The sequence below is a fragment of the Aethalodelphis obliquidens genome, unplaced genomic scaffold (genome assembly GCF_003676395.1).
Source record: "Aethalodelphis obliquidens isolate GAN/ISIS:26980383/991018 unplaced genomic scaffold, ASM367639v1 scaffold65, whole genome shotgun sequence".
NCBI lineage: Eukaryota > Metazoa > Chordata > Mammalia > Artiodactyla > Delphinidae > Aethalodelphis > Aethalodelphis obliquidens.
In genome coordinates, this window is record NW_020838009.1 from 2,726,032 (window position 1) to 2,744,038 (window position 18,007).

The 18,007-nt window shown below is 49.0% G+C and overlaps 1 long non-coding RNA gene across 1 annotated transcript; it reads right to left on the minus strand.

The window, feature by feature from the left end:
- Positions 1-4,778: 4,778 nt before the first annotated feature.
- On the minus strand, positions 4,779-17,676 carry LOC113610817 (uncharacterized). Its single transcript, XR_003429232.1, has 3 exons — positions 17,045-17,676; positions 5,707-5,833; positions 4,779-4,889 (listed from the first exon to the last, which is right to left on the minus strand). It is a non-coding gene; the product is annotated as an uncharacterized LOC113610817 (long non-coding RNA).
- Positions 17,677-18,007: the final 331 nt, after the last annotated feature.

The window sequence follows — 18,007 nt, forward strand, 5'->3', positions numbered from 1 at the left end:
AAAAATAGATGAAACTAAGGTGGTTTTTGAAAAGATAAAACAATATCGACAAACCCTTAGCAAGATTAAGAAATAAAAAAGAAAGACTCAAATAAATAAAGTGATAAATAATAGAAAAGACATTACAACAGATGTCACAGAAATAAAAAAAATATTAGATACTATTATGAACAATTATATACCAATAAATTGGACAACTGAGAAAAAATGGATAAATTCCTAGAAACATACAATCTACCAAGACGGAACTGTGAAGAAATTGAAAGCTTGAACAGACCAATAATAAATAAGGAGGTTGAATCAGTAACCAAACACCTCTCAGCAAAGAAAAACTCAGGGCCAGGTCTTCACAAGCGATTCTACCCAACATTTGAAGAAGCATTAATACCAATCCTTCTTAAACTCTTCCAAAAATGGAAGAAAGAACACTTCCAAACTCATTTTCTGAAGCCAGCATTACCCTGACACCAAGGCCAGACAAAAAATTAGAAACAGAGCTACCAGATGACCCAGCAATCCCACTTCTGTGTATACACACAAAGGAATTGAAGTCAGGATCTGAAAGAGGTATCTGCACTCCGTGTTCACTGCAGCATTGTTCACAATAGCCAAAACATGGAAGCAACCTAAATGTGCCTTGCCTGATGAACGGCTAAAGAAAATGTGGTATATACACAAAATGGGATATTATCCAGCCTTTAAAGAAAGAAGGAAATTCTGCCATTTGCAACAATATGGATGGACATTATCCTAAGAGAAGCCAGACACAGAAGGACAAATACTACATAGTACCACTTATATGAGGAATCTAAGACGGCCAAAACCTTAGAAGAGAGTAGAAGGGTGGTTGCTCGGGGCTGGGGAGGGGGGAAACGGGGAGGTGATGGTCAAAGGGTACAAAGTGTCAGGTACCCAAGATGAGTAAGTTCTACAGATCCGCACGCACGGTGCCTGTGGTTCTTAATGCCATGTTATATACTTAGAGCTTGGCTAAGAGGGTAGATCTCCCGTTAAGTGTTCTTATCACAATAATAAATAGCGAGGGTGAAGGAAACTTGGACCTGATGGATGTATTTATGGCATAGACTGGTGATGGTTTCACAGATGCATGCTTATCTCCGAAGTCATCGGGTTGTATACATTAAATAGTTACAGCTTTTTCTATGTCAATTGTACATCAACATGGTGGTTTAAAAAAAGTGAATAGAATCTGATTTGGTCTAGGGAGCCGAAGGCCACATGGACAAAGCTACTGGGACACATTTATAATCCACGTTAAGTGAGCAAAGCTGGCAGAGAATAATACAAACTGTGTCATTTTGCCTATAGAAAAAAATAGGAAACATGCAAAAATATTACAGCAATTACCTCCAGATGGTGGGATAACAGATGATTTTTACGTGTTTTTCTTAAGTTTCCTGTGTTTCTTCGCACAGGAAGAACAATGGAGCTGACTTCAGAATCTGAATTTGTATCGGTCACAGTGATTCGTTACAGATGACAGAATCCACTTTTTGTGGTTTGAGCAGAGGGGGCTTATTCCTGGGTGTTAAGACTGAGATTCCAGGACTACCAGGGAACAAAGAGTGGAGGCCCCATAGCCAGGTACAACACAGCCTAGACAATCCCCTGACTCCACCTAAGACGGTTGCTATGGAAACCCCAATGTCTGTGATGCTCAGGCCCAGACACCGGGGCTGCTGCTGTGGAAGAACGAGACCCCTCTGTTCCCGGCCATCCAGGAGCCCCATCCCTCCACCACCCTGTGTTGCTCACTTCCGCCTTTTAGATCGCAGGCAGGCTTCTGTCCAGAGGAGCTGAGGCCACCTGCAGAACCCTAGTTGCACGGGTGTCTGGGAAATATAGATTTCAGGTTTTCCAGAGACAAAAGGCATGGAAAGAGGGGGTGGCACACAGGTTGAATGACTCAGTCTGCAGGATCCACTACAGAAGCAAGGCAAGGGTGACAAGACGATCACATGTACCCTTGACCTTCTGAAGTCCATACGGTGCGTCAGTTATCCATGGTCTTATGATAAGGACAGCAGGAGGCTCTCTCTCAGTCCAGGGAGTGCTGGCTGCCAGAGCCCCTCGCCCTGGCCTTCTCTCACTTCCAAATGCCAGCACCTCTCTGCTTGGGGACTTCTGCTGCTGGAGCCCCCCTTGGCCTCCTTGGGGCAGGCTGCAGTGTGGAGGCTTACGTCCCAAGGAGCAGACTCAGCCAGGACCCCAGCCGCCTCTCTGCACTGGCTCCCAGGCTCCCTAGTGGGCCGATTCCTGTTGCCCACAGTAGGGGGATCCTCTAGTGGGGGCATCCTGTATTGGGGGATCCTGCAGTAGTGGAATCCTCTAGTGGGGGCTCCACAGCGGCAGGCAGCTTGATAACAGTCATAATTAGTCACCTTCTCTTCCTCTTCTCACTTCCCTACACCCTTGCCTTCACCTCCAAATGAACTCCTTGTGCCAGAATCTGTATCTCCAGGTGTGGCTAGGGCAGCCCAAACTAAGGCATCTCTGGCCTGAGCACGTGTCCATGTAAAGCCTCAACCTGATTCTTTACGACCTTCTGGGGACAGGGCCCTGGGGGTGGGTTAAGGGCTATGAGGCTGCTTCTGTGACCTTGCATCCATTCACACCAGTTTGGAAAGTCATCTTGTTCTTGGTTCTCATCCTTCTGGGCAGGAAACTAGAGGGCTCCGGGATGCTCCCTCCGCCTGCTGCCCTGTCCACACTGATGCCGCCGGAGTTCTGCCCACCCCCTCTCTGCGTCATGCATTACTCCTCTGCCGTAGGACCAGCAAGGGTGTCCTCTGAACGCACCATCCTTGGTTTAAATGTGATTCTGCTATTAGCATGTGAGGTTGGGCCAACTCCGTCATGGGTGCAGGCAGCAAACACTTCCCTGGAGCCTGCCCAGTGCCAGGCCCTGCATCACCCACCACAGAAGTCACCCTTCCCTCCAGCCCCGCAGAGTTGCCCACGAGCACCGCCCAGTGGCAGGGAGCTCACATCCTCGGTTACACCTTCAGGCAGCTGGTGAGAGAAGCAGCTTTATCCATCAACCCCTCCGGGCCGGGTGTCTGACTTGTCTCCTTCCACATTCTTGGGGCTAATTGTTCCTGTCACCCTTCATCCACAGATGAGGCTCCTGGAGGTTGAGTGACATTCTGGGGTCGCTTGGCAGGCAGTAAGGGGAGGGACTGGGTAGGGACCAGGAAGGCCTGCTCAGGGTCCTTTCCTGTTCCCTGGGGCGTCCTGGCCGCTCAGACACAGGACGTCCCAGGACACAGGGCTCCTGGCACTGCTGCGTCACTGCCCCTCAGCCGTTTAGCTGGAGCCTCTGCCAGTCTTAGCACTGGGGACCCTGCGGTGCGCCTAACACACTCCTAGTCCTCGTGGAGGAAGAGAGAGCAGTAAGCAGACGAAGACAAGGTCGCTCCCAGGGCCCTGAGGGGTGGGAAGGCTGGAGGAGGAACCGCGCATCCCCCGTCCTGAGAACTGTCCTGAGGACGGCTGTGGAGAGTCTCCAGCTGACAGGGGGCGGGCTGGCCTTGTCACTGGCCCACGACAGGCAGAGAGCACAGGGTCTGCGGGCCACCCTGGTTTTCATCACCTGCCAGCATCCGGGCACTGAGGCCCTGCTGGTGCGTGCTGATGCCCACCTGGAATTGCTGGGCAGGGAGTCCAGGGTCCTTCTGGAAAAGGGGTCTACACTCAGGCAACTGGGAGCTACCTGCTGGTCACTCACTTGCTTCCAGTGAGGTCGGGGAGCGGGGTGCTGCCAGGGAGCCCAGGTTTGTCCACCTGTGACAAGGGGCCTGGGTGTTTGAGGAGCATCTGGGGGCTCTGTCCCCCTTTTAAAAATAGGGCCCAGTTTTAGGGGGCCCTGTCTCACCACTTTGCTGAACAATTGTTCATTTTTTCCATTAAACCTTGATGTACACACGGGACATACAAAGCTTATCTACACACGTGTGTGTGTGTGCGCTGCACAGTTTAAAGCTCCACTACAGTGCAGACACGGGTGTTGACCCCTGAGTCAGTAAACGGGCATTTCCAGTGCGGCCCTCCTGCAAACAGCCCTCTCCCTGGGGTGACGGTGCCCTGACATTTGTGACGATCCTGGCCCTGCTTGGCCTCATCGTCTGACTCCCAGGAGGGCACCTCTCAGCCGACGCGCTGGGTTGGCCTGTGTTACTTCATTCACATGGACTGTGACACGTGCCCTCTTTGGGGACTGGCTGCCTGGGAGACTCTCCCTGCTGCGGGCAGAGCTGTAACTTTTACCCTTTGACCAACCTCTCCCCATTTCTCCCACCCCATGTGACTTGATTATTGCTGGAAAGATGAGTTTAGAACTGACAATTTCCCTGCTAAGCTGACAAGCGTAAAAGCTTAATTTGAAAACAAACCCAATTCCACTCACGGTGCAAAGGCAGAGACTGGGACTTGGTCAAGCCTGGGCCTGAGCCCTCAGTCTGGGGAGACGGACAGTTAGGACCTCACAGGTGTCTGGTCCTGTCCACGTGACTTTTATACACTCTCCACCCTGATGGAGCCTGTGATTTTATGGGAAAATGAGTTCTAAAAATTAAATTATTAAACTTGACGATACTGTAAAAAGGCGTACAGTTTACTTATCCTTCATTTGTTTACTCTGTCTGCAAAGTGTCTCGTAGGCTGGTTTAAAATAGAATGTTTAGTAGAAAATTTGAGGTTCAGTAAGGCCAGCAGGTCAGGAGACACCTGCCACTGAAAAGAGAGTTTCTACTCACAGTCCTGGAGGAGAGGGAGGACGCACCACGCAGGGAGCATGGGGAGGGCAGGAGGTGGAGGAGCCCAGAGCCGTGGACGGACAGACAGACGGACAGGAGCCTTCATCGCAGCTTCTGTGGAGGGAACGACAAGCAGGGTGAACAGGCTGAGGACCGGCCAGGCTGAGCAACTTCATGGGCTCTGGGCTGTAGGGGCCCCCAGCGGCCTGGAACCTGACCCTGGGGGAGCAGGGCAGGTGGACAGGGGCTCAGAGCATGAGTCCAACACAGGAGATGTTTGGTTTGTATTTGAAAAGTGGGTGCTGGGGGACTTCCCTGGCGGTCCAGTGGTCAGGACTTGGCGCTCTATCTGCCGAGGGCCTGGGTTTGCTCCCTGGTTGGGGAACTAAGATCCTGCAAGCCGCGAGATGCAGCCAAAAAAAAACCCCCAAAAAACTGGGCCCTAAAAGGACTCCTCCTGCGGGTGGGCAGGGCCTGACAAGGGGGGCAGGAGGCCAAGTTGAGGTGACACAGAACAGGGGGTATCCTGCAAAAACAAAGCACCAAGTTTACAGAAGGTAGAAACACGGTCTGTTCAGGCTCAGCTCAAATGTCACCTCCTCAGAGGAGCCGTTCCTGCCTGCACAGTCTACACGGACAGCCTCCCCAGCCCTCAGCCACTTCATTCCTGCACAGTGCTCAGGGCTGGCCCCTGGCTGTGCACGCAGAAGAAGGGCCCTCACAGGGGCCACAGGCCCCGCATGACCTGGTCTCCCATCTCTCCTCCCCCCACCCTGCCCTCCTGACTTCCCCGAGTCTTGCATGTCCCCACAGCACGTGACCTTCTAACAGGCCGTGTGCTCACTGAGTGCCTCCGTCAGTGCTGGGCCCACTGCCCAGGTCACCGCGGGCACACAGGGGGCTCAGCAAGCAGTGAATCAACGGCTCTTACCATCACTGCCTGGAACGTTCTTGTCTGTGGCCTCAGCGTCCACACACCCAGTGCACGTTCAGTGAGGCCTTACTATGTGCTGGGCAGGCTCCAGACACCTGGTCTCCATTCTCATGCAGCAGACAGCCTGGGGGCGTGAGACAGAGAAAAATAAGTAAAATACAGGCAAAGTCAGGCAGTGAGATGTTCCATGGAGAAAAACAAAGCCAGGCAGGACGTTGGAGTGAAGTCCTGGAGGTGTTTAGGGAGCAAGCGATGCAGAGGGAGAGAGTTCCCAGCTGAGGCTATGGCCAGTTCAAGGGCCCTGAGGCCACAGTGGGCTGCAGATGCAGAGTCTTAGTTTTCCGTGTGGATTCTTAGTTTTCTCTCCAGTCTGTATGTGGCTTTTATTTACAATCCTTGGTTTCACCTTTCTTCCTAATTAACCTGAGTCTGGGTCACATCTGTTGAGTTTAGCAAATTCTATCCCACTGATTTAAAGTGGAAACGGGTGGAGGACGAGGGGAAGATGGCGGAAGAGTAAGACACAGAGATCACCTTCCTCCCCACAGATACACCAGAAATACATCTACACGTGGAACAACTCCTACAGAACACCTACTGAACGCTGGCAGAAGACCTCAGACCTCCCAAATGGCAAGAAACTCCCCACATACCTGGGTAGGGCAAAAAAAAAAAGAAAAAACAGAGACAAAAGAATAGGGACGCGTCCTGCACCAGTGGGAGGGAGCTCTGAAGGACGAAAGCTTTCCACACACTAGGAAGCCCCTTCACTGGCGGAGACTGCGGGTGGCGGAGTGGGGAAAGCTTCGGAGCCGCGCAGGAGAGCGCAGCAACAAGGCTCCGGAGGGCAAAGCAGAGAGATTCCCGCACAGAGGATCAGGGCCGACCGGCACTCACCAGCCCGAGAGGCTTGTCTGCTCACCCGCCGGGGCGGGCGGGGCTGGGACCTGAGGCTCGGGCTTCGGTCGGAGCGCAGGGAGAGGACTGGGGTTGGCGGCGTGAACACAGCCTGAAGGGGGTTAGTGCGCCACGGCTAGCCGGGAGGGAGTCCGGGGAAAAGTCTGGACCTGCCGAAGAGGCAAGAGACTTTTTCTTCCCTCTTTGTTTCCTGGTGCGCGAGGAGAGGGGATTAAGAGCGCTGCTTAAAGGAGCTCCAGAGACGGGCGCGAGCCGCGGCTAAAAGCGCGGACCCCAGAGACGGGCAGGAGACGCTAAGGCTGCTGCTGCTGCCACCAAGCCTGTGTGCGAGCACAGGTTACTATCCACACCCCGCTTCCGGGGAGGCTGTGCAGCCAGCCACGCCAGGGTCCCGGGATCCAGGGACAACTTACGCGGGAGAACGCACGGCGCGCCTCAGGCTGGTGCAACGTCACGCCGGCCTCTGCCGCCGCAGGCTCGCCCCGCACTCCGCGCCCCTCCCTCCCCCCGGGCGTGAGTGAGCCAGAGCCCCGGAAGCAGCAGCTCCTTTAACCCCGTCCTGTCTGAGCGAAGAACAGACGCCCTCCAGAGACCTACACGCAGAGGCGGGGCCAAATCCAAAGCTGAGCCCCGGCAGCTGTGCGAACAAAGAAGACAAAGGGAAATCTCTCTCAGTAGCCTCAGGAGCAGCGGATTAAAGCTCCACAATCAACTTGATATACCCTGCATCTGTGTAATACATGAATAGACAGCGAATCATCCCAAACTGAGGAGGTGGACTTTGAGAGCAAGATTTACGATTTTTTCCTTTTCCTCTTTTTGTGAGTGTGTATGTGTATGCTTCTGTGTGAGATTTTCTCTGTATAGCTTTGCTTCCACCATCTGTCCTAGGGGTCTATCCATCCGTTGTTTTTTTTTTAAATTTTTTTCTTAATTATTTTTTTTAATAACTTTATTTTATTTAATCTTACTTTATTTTATTTTACTTTATCTTCTTTCTTTCTTTCCTTCCTTCCCTCCTTTAGACAACGAATCATCCCAAATTGAGGAGGTGGACTTTGAGAGCAAGATTTATGATTTTCTCCCCTTTTCGTCTTTTTGTGTGTATGTGTATGCCTCTGTGTGAGATTTTGTCTGTACAGCTTTGCTTCCACCATTTGGCCTAGGGTTCTATCCGTCCGTTTTTTTCTTAATAATTTTTATTTTAATAATTTTATTTTACTTTATATTCTTTCTTTTTTCCTTCCTTCCCTCCTTCTTTCCTTCTTCCTTCCTTCCTTCCTCCCTCCCTCCCTCCATCCCTCCCTTCTTTTCTTTCTTTCTCTCTTTCTTCCTTTCCTTCTACTTCTACTAATTCTTTCTTTCTACTTTTTCTCCCTTTTATTCTGAGCCGGGTGGATGAAAGGCTCTTGGTGCTGCAGCCAGGAGTCAGTGCTGTGCCTCTGAGGTGGGAGAGCCAACTTCAGGACACTGATCCACAAAAGACCTCCCAGCTCCACATAATATCAAACGGCAAAAATCTCCCAGAGATCTCCATCTCAACACCAGCACCCAGCTTCACTCAACGACCAGCAAGCTACAGTGCTGGACACCCTATGCCAAACAACTAGCAAGACAGGAACACAACCCCACCCATTAGCAGAGAGGCTGCCTAAAATCATAATAAGGCCACAGACACCCCAAAACACACCACCAGACGTGGACCTGCCCACCAGAAAGACAAGATCCAGGCTCATCCACCAGAACACAGGCACTAGTCCCCTCCACCAGGAAGCCTACACAACCCACTGAACCAACTTTAGCCACTGGAGACAGACACCAAAAACAATGGGAACTATGAACCTGCAGCCTGCAAAAAGGAGACCCCAAACACAGTAAGATAAGCAAAATGAGAAGACAGAAAAAAACACAGCAGATGAAGGAGCAAGATAAAAACCCACCAGACCTAACAAATGAAGAGGAAATAGGCAGTCTACCTGAAAAAGAATTCAGAATAATGATAGTAAAGATGGAGCTAGAATAGACAAAATGGAAGAAACATTTAACAAGGACCTAGAAGAACTAAATATTAAACAAGCAACGATGAACAACACAATAAATGAAATTAAAAATACTCTAGATGGGATCAATAGCAGAATAACTGAGGCAGAAGAACGGATAAGTGTCCTGGAAGATAAAATAGTGGAAATAACTACTGCAGACCAGAATAAAGAAAAAAGAATGAAAAGACCTGAGGACAGTCTCAGAGACCTCTGGGACAACAATAAATGCACCAACATTCGAATTATAGGGGTTCCAGAAGAAGAGAAAAAGAAAGGGACTGAGAAAAATATTTGAAGAGATTATGGTGGAAAACTTCCCCAATATGGGAAAGGAAATAGTTAATCAAGTCCAGGAAGCACAGAGAGTCCCATACAGGATAAATCCAAGGAGAAATACGCCAAGACACATATTAATCAAACTGTCAAAAATTAAATACAAAGAAAACATATTAAAAGCAGCAAGGGAAAAACAACAAATAACACACAAGGGAATCCCCATAAGGTTAACAGCTGATCTTTCAGCAGAAACTCTGCAAGCCAGAAGGGACTGGAAGGACATATTTATTTATTTATTTATTTATATTTTTTTGCGGTACGTGGGCCTCTCACTGTTGTGGCCTCTCCCGTTGCAGAGCACAGGCTCCGGACTAGCAGGCTCAGCAGGCATGGCTCACGGGCCTAGCCGCTCCGCAGCATGTGGGATCTTCCCGGACCAGGGCACGAACCCGTGTCCCCTGCATCAGCAGGCGGACTCTCAACCACTGCACCACCAGGGAAGCCCTGGAAGAACATATTTATAGTGATGAAGGAGAAGAACCTGCAACCAAGATTACTCTACCCAGCAAGGATCTCATTCAGATTTGATGGAGAAATTAAAACCTTTACAGACAAGCAAAAGCTGAGAGAGTTCAGCACCACCAAACCAGCTTTACAACAAATGCTAAAGGAACTTCTCTAGGCAAGAAACACAAGAGAAGGAAAAGACCTACAATAACGAGCCCAAAACAATTAAGAAAATGGGAATAGGAACATACATATCGATAATTACCTTAAATGTAAATGGATTAAATGCTCCCACCAAAAGACACAGATTGGCTGAATGGATACAAAAACAAGACCCATATATATGCTGTCTACAAGAGACCCACTTCAGACCTAGAGACACATACAGACTGAAAGTAAGGGGATGGAAAAAGATATTCCATGCAAATGGAAACCAAAATAAAGTTGGAGGAGCAATTCTCATATCAGACAAAATAGACTTTAAAATAAAGACTATTAAAAGAGACAAAGAAGGACACTACATAATGATCAAGGGATCGATCCAAAAAGAAGATATAACAATTGTAAATATTTATGCACCCAACATAGGAGCACCTCAATACATAAGGCAAATACAGCCATAAAAGGGGAAATCGACAGTAACACATTCATAGTAGGGGACTTTAACACCCCACTTTCACCAATGGACAGATGATCCAAAATGAAAATAAATAAGGAAACACAAGAAATGAAAAAGAAGTAACAACTGACATGGCAGAAATACAAAAGATCATGAGAAATTACTACAAGCAACTCTATGCCAATAAAATGGACACCTGGAAGAAATGGACAAATTCTTACAAACGCACATCCTGCCAAGACTGAATCAGGAAGAAATAGAAAATATGAACAGACCAATCACAAGCACTGAAATTGAAACTGTGATTAAAAATCTTCCAACAAACAAAAGCCCAGGACCAGATGGGTTCACAGGCGAATTCTATCAAAAATTTAGAGAAGAGCTAACACCTATCCTTCTCAAACTCTTCCAAAATATAGCAGAAGGAAGAAAACTCCCAAACTCATTCTATGAAGCCACCATTACCTTGATACCAAAACCAGACAAGGATGTCACAAAGAAAGAAAACTACAGGCCAATATCACTGATGAACATAGATGAAAAAATCCTCAACAAAATACTAGCAAACAGAATCCAGCAGCACATTAAAAGGATCATACACCATGATCAAGTGGGGTTTATTCCAGGAATGCAAGGATTCTTCAATATAGGCAAATCAGTCAACGTGACATACCATATTAACAAATTGAAGGAGAAAAACCATATGATCATCTCAATAGATGCAGAGAAAGCTTTTGACAAAATTCAACACCCATTTATGATAAAAACCCTGCAGAAAGTAGGCATTGAGGGAACTTTCCTCAACATAATAAAGGCCATATATGACAAACCCACAGCCAACATCGTCCTCAATGGTGAAAAACTGAAAGCATTTCCACTAAGATCAGGAGCAAGACAAGGTTGCCCACTCTTATTCAACATAGTTTTGGAAGTTTTAGCCACAGCAATCAGAGAAGAAAAGGAAATAAAAGGAATCCAAATCGGAAGAGAAGAAGTAAAGCTGTCACTGTTTGCAGATGACATGATACTCTACACAGAGAATCCTAAAGATGCTACCAGAAAACTACAAGAGCTAATCAATGAATTTGGTAAAGTAACAGGATACAAAATTAATGCACAGAAATCTCTGGCATTCCTATACACTAATGATGAAAAATCTGAAAGTGAAATCAAGAAAACACTCCCATTTACCATTGCAACAAAAAGAATAAAATATCTAGGAATAAACCTACCTAAGGAGACAAAAGACCTGTATGCAGACAATTATAAGACACTGATGAAAGAAATTAAAGATAATACAAATAGATGGAGAGATATACCATGTTCTTGGATTGGAAGAATCAACATTGTGAAAATGACTACTACCCAGAGCAATCTACAGATTCAATGCAATCCCTATCAAACTACTACTGGCATTTTTCACAGAACTAGAACAAAAAATTTCACAATTTGTATGGAAACACAAAAGACCCCGAATAGCCAAAGCAATCTTGAGAACGAAAAACGGAGCTGGAGGAATCAGGCTGCCTGACTTCAGACGATACTACAAAGCTACAGTAATCAAGACAGTATGGTACTGGCACCAAAACAGAAATATAGATCAATGGTACAGGACAGAAAGCCCAGAGATAAACCCACACACATATGGTCACCTTATCTTTGATAAAGGAGGCAGGAATGTACAGTGGAGAAAGCACAGCCTCTTCAATAAGTGGTGCTGGGAAAACTGGACAGGTACATGTAAAAATAGGAGATTAAATCACTCCCTAACACCATACACAAAAATAAGCTCAAAATGGATTAAAGACCTAAATGTAGGGCCAGACACTATAAAACTCTTAGAGGAAAACATAGGCAGAACACTCTATGACATAAATCACAGCAAGATCCTTTTTGACCCACCTACTAGAGAAATGGAAATAAAAACAAAAATAAACAAATGGGACCTAATGAAACTTCAAAGCTTTTGCACAGCAAAGGAAACCATAAACAATACGAAAGGACAACCCTCAGCATGGGAGAAAATATTTGCAAATGAAGCAACTGACAAAGGATTAATCTCCAAAATTTATAAGCAGCTCATGCAGCTCAATAACAAAAAAACAAACAACCCAATCTAAGAATGGGCAGAAGACCTAAACAGACATTTCTCCAAAGAAGATATACAGACTGCCAAGAAACACATGAAAGAATGCTCAACATCATTAATCATTAGAGAAATGCAAACCAAAACTACAATGAGATATCATCTCACACTAGTCAGAATGGCCATCATCAAAAAATCTAGAAACAATAAATGCTGGAGAGGTTGTGGAGAAAAGGGAACACTCTTGCACTGCTGGTGGGAATGTGAATTGGTTCAGCCACTATGGAGAACAGTATGGAGGTTCCTTAAAAAACTACAAATAGAACTACCATATGACCCAGCAATCCCACTACTGGGCATATACCCTGAGAAACCATAATTCAAAAATAGTCATGTACCAAAATGTTCATTGCAGCTCTATTTACAATAGCCCGGAGATGCAAACAACCTAAATGTCCATCGATAGAGGAATGGATAAAGAAGATGTGGCACATATATACAATGGAATATTACTCAGCCATAAAAAGAAATGAAATTGAGCTATTTGTAATGAGGTGGATAGACCTAGAGTTTGTCATACAGAGTGAAGTAAGTCAAAAAGAGAAAGACAAATACCGTATGCTAACACATATATATGGAATTTAAGAAAAAAAATGTCATGAAGAACCTAGTGGTAAGATAGGAATAAAGATAGAGAATGGACTTGAGGATATGGGGAGGGGGAAGGGTGAGCTGTGACAAAGCCAGAGAGTGGCATGGACATATATACACAAATGTAAGGTAGATAGCTAGTGGGAAGCAGCCGCATAGCACAGGGTGATCAGCTCGGTGCTTTGTGACCACCTAGAGGGGTGGGATAGGGAGGGTGGGAGGGAGGGAGTCGCAAGAGGGAAGAGATATGGGAACATATGTATATGTATAACTGATTCACTTTGTTATAAAGCAGAAACTAGCACACCATTGTAAAGCAATTATACTCCAATAAAGATGTTAAAAAAAAATTCAAAAGAAAAAAATAAAGTGGAAACGGGTGAATGCAGGTCAAGTCAGCGCGTGTTTACTGGTTGGCCTCCTTGGGCTCAGCTGTGTCTGGCACCAGGCGGCTGTGTAGTGAGCATGACTGTCTCTGCCCTGAAGACCCCAGTTAGTGAACATCCAGACGCCCTCAGTCCCGGTCTGCTGCCCCCCTGCCCCCCTTCATCTGGGTCTCAAGCTCCCGCGCTGACCTCAGTTGCACCTTCCTCCCCCACCTCCTTCAATTTTAATTTTTTTTTTTTAATTTTTTTTAACTTGGAAGCCGTGTCACGACGGTGCCCCTCAGTAGTGAGAAACTCAGTCACCACTTCAGCAGTGGGATCCACTTGTCATGCCTGAGCTGAGGCTGGACAGGATAGAAACACAGGACGCGGAGGAGGAGACGGCTCAGGGGCTGGGCCTCGGGGCAGGCAGAGGGGAGGCGGGGAGAGAGAGGAGGAGGTCACGGCAAGAGGAGGTGAGTCCAGGGGCTCCCAGGGTCACCTCCTGTCACTTCCTGCTGCTCCCGCCTCAACACGGGAGCCTGAATCCCACGCTGCATCACACCTGCAGGCCCTCACATGACTGGGCCTCCAGCAGGAGCCCCTCTCCTCTACTCACCAGCAGCAATGCCCTCACCCTTCAAGACCCTGCTCTTCCGAGGGCCTGTCCCTGGCCCTGCCTGCCCGGGGCACCCGTCCCACTGTGACCCACTCACCCGTTCTGCATTCACCTCTCCTGGTTGTCACGGCCTGAGAATGACCTGATGCCCCGGGACATGGTCTGCTTCTCAGGACCAGCTGAGAGACCAGCAGACCTTGGTTATAAGCTCTAAGTCTGCGTGACCCTGGGCGAGTCCCTTATGCCCTGGGAGCCTCCGTCTCTCACTGTAAAGGGGTCTGGCAGTGGCCGCCCCACAGCGACAGTCAGCTGCTGGACCTGCCAGAGGAGAAGCAGGGCCGGGGGCCTGTGGCTCTGACCTTCAGGGCTGACCCTTGAAGCGGGCCTCGGCATGGCCAGGGTTTGCAGAAAGCCTGGGTGCAGCGATGCATGAGGGGTGGGAGAAGGGCAGAGGTTAGGGGGCTAGCAGGACCTGGGAGGGGGTCCTGTTACTAGTTCTCCATTACAGACGAGGACACTGAGGCACAGGGAGGGCAGTGGCTGCCCAAGGTCACAGAGCAGGGTCTCTTTGAGTTTTCCTGGAGGCCCTGTTACTCTGTTACAACCAAGGACACTGAGGCGCATAGAAGGAGCAGGGAAGCCCTGCTATCACCCAGGCCCCACTGCCTGTGTCCTTCACGACCGGCTTTATGCTGCCAGCAGGGCTGCAGGCCTGGAGTGGACGCGGAAGGCAGTTCACTGCAGCATTATTTACAATAACCAAGATATGGATGTAACCGAGCAGGACGCTATGGGGCCTTCCCGGGACAGACCCCTCCCCCATATTCTCTGCTGTAGCTCCTCTCTGAAGTAGCCAGATAATAGTATCTCACGCATGTTTCCTGAGTTTTTCAGATGCTAAAACCCCCACCACGTGGAAAAAATTAACTACTTGATGATCATGAGCTCCCAGGCCTACTGGCACCTAAGGACTGATAAAGTTAACCCCTGTGACACCTCACCATCGACCAATCAGAGAATCGTGTACAAGCTGATCACACACCCTGTGACCCCCCCCTCCCTCACCTGGCCTTTAAAAATGCTTTGCTGAAACGCTTTGGGGAGTTCGGGATTTGGGGGTCATGAGCCACTCGTCTCCTTGCTGGCCCTACAATAAACCTTTCTCTGCTTCACTCTGGTGTTTGTTTGGCTTCACTGTGCATCGGGCACATGGACTTGTGTTCAGTAACATGGAAACAACCTAGGTGTCCATCGACACGTGAATGGGTGAAGAAAATGTGACATATATATATATATATATAAAAATTATATATATAATGGAATCTTATTCAGCCATAAAAAAGAAGGAAATCTTGCCATTTGCAACAAGGATGGACCTTGAGGGCATTTTGCTAAGTGAAATAAGTCAGACAGAGAAAGATACTTACAACCTCACTCACAGAGTTGAAAAAATAAACCAAACTCATAGAAACAGAGAACAGGATGGCCATTACCAGAGGCTGGGTGTTGAGGGGGCTGGTGAAATGGGCGAAGAGGGTCAAAAGGCACAAACTTCCAGCTGTAAGATACACAGGCCCTGGGGATGTATGTACAGCAAAGTGACTGTGGTCAACATCACTGTGCTGTGTATGTGAAAGTTGCTAAGAGAGAAGATCTTCAAAGTTCTCATCACAAGAAAAACAATCTGTAGCTGTGTGTGGTGGTGATGGTAACCAAACTTACTGTGGTGATCATTTCATAATATGTACCTATATCAAATCATGATGCTGGACGCCTAAAACTAACGGTGTTATGTGACGATCATACCCAATATCTATATCTCAGCAATCAGGGGTGAGAGCGTGGACAACCTGTTGCCGAAGCTGCGTTTGCTCTACAACAGCAGAGGGCTGGGAAATAATTTTTGGGAAAAGTGTGCCGACCCTGGCCCGGAAGACAGTGGTTTAGCAGCAACAACAGCGTGCCTGGGTGCACGCTCAGCCCAGCCAGCCCCTGTGCTCTACCTGTCATCCCATTTAATCCCCTCCCCACCCTAAGAGGGAGAGACTTCAATATTCCCATTTTACAGATGAGAAAACGGAGGCCCAAGTGTTGGAGCCAGCTTTGAACCCGTGTTGTGATTTCAAAGTCACATCTCAACCCAGATTTCTAGAAGGTGGGGGTCCAGGCACTGGGGACCCTCCCTCTTCCACACTTAGAGTTGTGCCCCAGGGCCCACCATCCCAGAGGCTGCTGGATGAACACATTGAATCCACTTATTCTGCACCCACTCAGCGCTTGGCTGCTGCTCTCCTGCTGCTGCTGACACTTCAGCCGGCTGAGGCTGTACAGGTTACTCGTCACCACCTGCCCATCCTGCCCTCCTGTGGGGCAGGGCCCTCCTTGCCTCGTTATTCTAAATCTTTAGCTCAAAAAATCTGAAGAACTGCATTAAAAGAGCCCTGCTCGCCTGTGTGGAGGCCTTGACAAGGGGAAGGGAGGGGAAGTTTTGGGGTGGCCTCTTATACTGAAGGGACATGAAAAGGGACACTATTTATGTCCCTAATGGGACTCAATGTGAAGCTAAGAGCTTTGTCCCATAGAGAAATAAAAGCCCCCCACCCTTCACCTGTGAAAGCAGCTCAAGCGCTATGGTACCCTGTCTGCCTGTCTGGCCCGTCCATATTTGGTCTGTGAACACCTCCGGGGCAGGCCTCTGCCTTCTCCTCTCTGTGCCCCCTGAGCCTGCACACCGTGGGCCTTCAGAGCCTCAGGGACCTCACCCCACCCCGACCATGGCCAGAAGCCTCCAGCCATCAAAATGCCTGTGGAGTCACTTTGGCCCAAGCACTGCTGGGTACCTTAGCCCCGTCTAAAGAACAAGCCATACCATGTGGCTTCCCCAGAGTTCAAGCAGCGGGATCTGGGGGTTCTGTCTGGCTCCACACTTCCTCACTGTAGCCCAGTTACCTCCCTTCTCTGAGCCCCAGTCTTGTCCTCTAAATGGGGACATGGATTGCTACCTTAATGGGACTAATTCTGTGAGGACTGATTTGGGTGATCCTAGAATTTACAGCTGGCCCCAATAGATACCGCTTGAATCCATTCGGATCTCCAGATTAAACTGGAGCCTCCAGTGTTATCTGGAAGTTCTTCCGTGAAGCTAGACGAAACCCACACAGTTGCGGTTCCAGGGTCTCCACTTAGCCAGCTGGACAGAAAACCCAAAGTGGCTCAAACAGGCTAACAAACAAGCACGAGAGAATGACTTACGTAACTAAGTCCACAGGTGGACGGCTTACGGCAGGGCTGCACCTGGAGCTCATGGACGTCAGCAGAAACGGTCTCTCCCCGCCTCTGGGTTCTGCTTACTGGTGTCATCCTCACGCAGGCGGCTCTACCTTGATGGGAGTAAGACGGCAACCAACTGCCACAGGCTGAGGTCAAGTCCCCTCCAACTGCCCCGGACTGACCTCGCACCAGCTGCTGCGGGCTGACTTCGCGACCCCTCCAGCTACCGCGGGCTGGGCAAGCGAAACACAGCTCCTCTTCCCCAGGATTCCAGCACAAGGCCCCACCCTGGGCCCTGATTGGTCACTAGCCCACCCCTGAGCCAGTCACGGTGGCCAGGGAGGATGAAACATGCTGATTGGCTAGGTCGAGGTCATGTGACCATCCTCTCCGGAAAACTTGCTGGCTGTTCACCCTTTGTGTGGGGTGGGAGACAGGGTGATACGGAGAGAGCAAGGGTGAGGGACCAGCTGCTGCGTCCTCTGTGCTCAGTTTCCTGGGAGGTACCTGCTCACATCCTCCTCCCACGCCCCTCTGTCCTCTGTTTACAAAAGAATTCATGATGCATTTCTTCTCTTCCCAAGCCCCGCTTCACCCACCAACACCAAAAATGAGCAAGGCTTCCCTGGTGGCGCAGTAGTTAAGAATCCGCCTGCCAATGCAGGGAACACGGGTTCGAACCCTGCCGGGAAGATCCCATATGCCGCGGAGCAATTAAGCCCGTGCGCTACTGAGCCTGCGCTCTAGAGCCCGCGAGCCACAACTACTGACACCTGCGCTCCGGAGCCCGCGTGCCGCAACGACTGACACCTGCGCACCTAGAGCCCGTGCTCCGCAACAAGAGAAGCCACCGCAATGAGAAGCCAGCGCACTGCAACGAAGAGTAGCCCCCGCTCGCCCCAACTAGAGAAAGCCTGTGTGCAGCAATGAACACCCAACAGCAGC